At 38.6% G+C, this 4,029-nt stretch overlaps 1 pseudogene; it reads left to right on the plus strand.

Moving 5' to 3' along the window:
• The first annotated feature begins 1,517 nt into the window (after window positions 1-1,517).
• Window positions 1,518-3,140, plus strand: LOC114891584 (annotated as a pseudogene).
• Window positions 3,141-4,029: the final 889 nt, after the last annotated feature.

Consider the following 4,029-nt stretch of genomic DNA (forward strand, 5'->3'; position numbering starts at 1 on the left):
ACTCAAAATGGATTAAAGAGCTAAATGTTAGACCAGACACTATCAAACTCTTAGAGGAAAACACAGGCAGAACACTCTATGACATAAATCACAGCAAGATCCTTTTTGACCCACCTCCTAGAGAAATGGAAATAAAAACATAAATAAACAAATGGGACCTAATGAAACTTGAAAGCTTTTGCACAGCAAAGGAAACCATAAACAAGATGAAAAGGCAACCCTCAGAGTGGGAGAAAATATTTGCAGATGAAGCAACTGACAAAAGGTTAATCTCCAAAATATACAAGCAACTCATACAGCACAATATCAAAAAAACAAACAACCCAATCCAAAAATGGGCAGAAGACTTTAATAGACATTTTTCCAAAAAAGATACACAGACTGTCAACAAACACATGGATGGATGCTCAACATCACTAATCATTAGAGAAATGCAAATCAAAACTCCAATGAGGTATCACCTCACACCAGTCAGAATGGCCATCACCAAAAAATCTACAAACAATAAATGCTGGCGAGGGTGGGGAGAAAAGGGAACCCTCTTGCCATGTTGGTTGGAATGTAATTGATACAGCCACTGTGGAGAACAGTATGGAGATTCCTTAAAAAACTAAAAACAGAACTACCATACGACCCAGCAATCCCACTACTGGGCATATACCCTGAGAAAACCATAATTCAAAAAGAGTCATGTACCATAAATGTTCATTGCAGCTCTATTTACAATAGCCAGGACATGAAAGCAACCTAAATGTCCATCAACAGATGAATGGATAAAGAAGATGTGGCACATATATACAATGGAATATTACTCAGCCACAAAAAGGAACAAAATTGAGTTATTTGTAGTGAGGTGGATGGACCTAGAATCTGTCATACAGAGTGAAGTATGTCAGAAGGAGAAAAACAAATACCATTTGCTAACACATATATATGGAATCTAAGGAAAAAAAAAAAAAAGGTCATGAAGAACCTAGGGGCAAGACGGGAATAAAGACACAGACCTACTAGAGAATGGACTTGAGGATATGGGGAGGGGGATGGGTAAGCTGTGCGAAAGTGAGAGAGTGGCATGTACATATATACACTACCAAACGTAAAATAAATAGCTAGTGGGAAGCAACCGCACAGCACAGGGAGATCAGCTCTGTGCTTTGTGACCACCTAGAGGGGTGTGATAGGGAGTTTGGGAGGGAGGGAGATGCAAGAGGGAAGAGATATGGGAACACATGTATACGTATAGCTGATTCACTTTGTTATATAGCAGAAACTAACACACCATTGTAAAGCAATTATACTCCAGTAAAGATGTAAAAAAAATAATAATAGTCGCTCTCGGCCGGGCGGTACCGAGCCCTCCCAGCACTCCCCTCCTCTCCTCCCTCCGGCCCTCCGGCCTGCCTTTCCCTGCGGCACTGCCACCCCCCCACCTTCGCCCCAGCCCTCTTCTCTTCCCGCTGAGCGAGCCGCGGCGGCGGCAGCAGCAGCAGCAGCCAAAAGAGGAGCCGGAGGCGGTGGTGGCCGGGTAGCCCATGGCGTACAGTCAGGGAGGCAGCAAGAAGAAAGTCTGCTACTACTACTACGATGGTGATATTGGAAATTATTATTACGGACAGGGTCATCCCATGAAACCTCATAGGATCCGCATGACCCATAACTTGCTGCTAAATTATGGCTTGTATAGAAAAATGGAAATATATAGTCCCCATAAAGCCACTGCTGAAGAAATGACAAAATACCACAGCGATGAGTACATCAAATTTCTACGTTCAATAAGACCAGATAACATGTTCGAGTATAGTATGCAGATGCAGAGATTTAATGGTGGAGAGGATTGTCCAGTGTTTGCTGGGCTCTTTGAGTTCTGTCAGCTTTCATCTGGTGGTTCAGTGGCTGGGGCTGCGAAGTTAAACCGACAACAAACTGATATGGCCGTTAACTGGGCTGGAGGATTACATCATGCTAAGAAATCAGAAGCATCAGTATTCTGTTATGTTAATGATATTGTGCTTGCCATCCTTGAATTACTAAAGTATCATCAGAGAGTCTTATATATTGATATTGATATCCATCATGGTGATGGTGTTGAAGAAGCTTTTTATACAACAGATCGTGTAATGACTGTATCATTCCATAAATATGGGGAATACCTTCCTGGAACGGGAGACTTGAGGGATATTGGTGCAGGAAAAGGCAGATACTATGCTGTCAATTTTCCGATGAGGGATGGTATAGATGATGAATCATATGGACAGATATGTAAGCCTATTATCTCAAAAGTGATGGAGATGCATCAACCTAGTGCTGTGGTGCTACAGTGTGGTGCAGACTCGCTATCCGGTGATAGACTTGGCTGCTTCAATCTGACAGTCAAAGGTCATGCTAAATGTGTAGAAGTTGTAAAAACTTTCAATTTACCATTACTGATGCTTGGGGGAGGTGGATACACAATCCGCAATGTTGCTCGATGTTGGACATATGACACTGCTGTTGCCCTTGATTGTGAGATTCCCAGTGAATTGGCATATAATGATTACTTTGAGTATTTTGGACCAGACTTCAAACTGCATATTAGTCCTTCAAACATGACAAACCAGAACACTCCAGAATATATGGAAAAGATAAAACAGCGTTTATTTGAAAATTTACGCATGTTGCCACATGCAGCTGGCGTCCAAATGCAAGCTATTCCAGAAGAGGCAGTTCATGAAGACAGTGGAGATGAAGATGGAGAAGATCCAGACAAAAGAATTTCTATTCGAGCATCAGACAAACGGATAGCTTGTGATGAAGAATTCTCAGATTCTGAGGACGAAGGAGAGGGAGGTCGCAGAAATGTGGCTGATCATAAGAAAGGAGCAAAGAAAGCTAGAATTGAAGAAGACAAGAAGGAAACGGAGGACAAAAAAACAGATGTTAAAGAAGATAAGTCCAAGGACAATAGTGGTGAAAAAAAACAGATACCAAAGGAGCCAAATCAGAACAGCTCAGCAACTCTTGAATTTGAGAGTCTCATCACTTTCAGTGAGAAAATATTGGGAAGAAAAATGTTTTCTTTTTGAAGACTTCTGGCTTCATTTTATACTACTTTGGCATGGACTGTATTTATTTTCAAAATGGCTTTTTTTGGTTTTGTTTTTCTTGGCAAGTTTTATTGTGAGTTTTCTAATTATGAAGCAAAATTTCTTTATGTGATGCTATTTGTGATAGCACACATGCTTTATGTGATAGTATTTAAAACTGATGTGTTATTATGTCAAAAAACTGCTCTATTCAAGAAGTAATTGGCCGTTCTGAGCTGATTCTTCCATCTTTTGTAATTATCTTTATTAAAAAATTGTACTTGGTAAAAAAAAAAACAAACAACAAAAAATAAAAATAAATAAATACTAAGAATTCAATGATGAAATTAAAACATAAAGCATGATCAAATAGGGCCCATTTAAGAAAAATGGTTTAAGAAATGAAAATATAAAACTTAAAATAATTCATCACATTAATGAACTAAAGAAGCAAAATTACATGAGTATCTCAACAAAAGCAGAAAAAGCACTGGATACAATTCAATATCTATGTTTTTTTAATAAACTCTTAGAAAACTAAGAATAGAGGGAAGCTTCTTTAACCTGATAAGGGCTTTCTACCAACCATCTACTGCAATCATCAAGTTTAATTTAAAAGTTTAGCTGCAATTTCCTTAAGGTCAAGAACAAGACATGAATGACTTGGTATCATTGCCACTCTTTAACACAGTACAGGAAGTCCTGGTCACTGCATTAAGAACATGAAGGAAGGAGACCAAATTGTTATTATTTCCAGTTAAAATATCATGATCAAATGCACAGAAAACCTAAGAAATCAGTAAACTGCTAAAATTAAAAGGGAGTTCAGCAAGTTTGTTAGGTATAAAAACAATGTGTAAAATTTAATAGTGTTCCTATGAATAGGCAATAACTCGATAGGCAACGTAATAGAATGTAAGATACTATTAATGGTAGCAACAAAAACTATAAAGTATGTAGATATCAA

This window comes from Monodon monoceros, unplaced genomic scaffold (genome assembly GCF_005190385.1).
Source record: "Monodon monoceros isolate NGI ecotype Baffin Bay Population unplaced genomic scaffold, NGI_Narwhal_1 Super_Scaffold_12, whole genome shotgun sequence".
In the NCBI taxonomy this organism is placed as follows: domain Eukaryota; kingdom Metazoa; phylum Chordata; class Mammalia; order Artiodactyla; family Monodontidae; genus Monodon; species Monodon monoceros.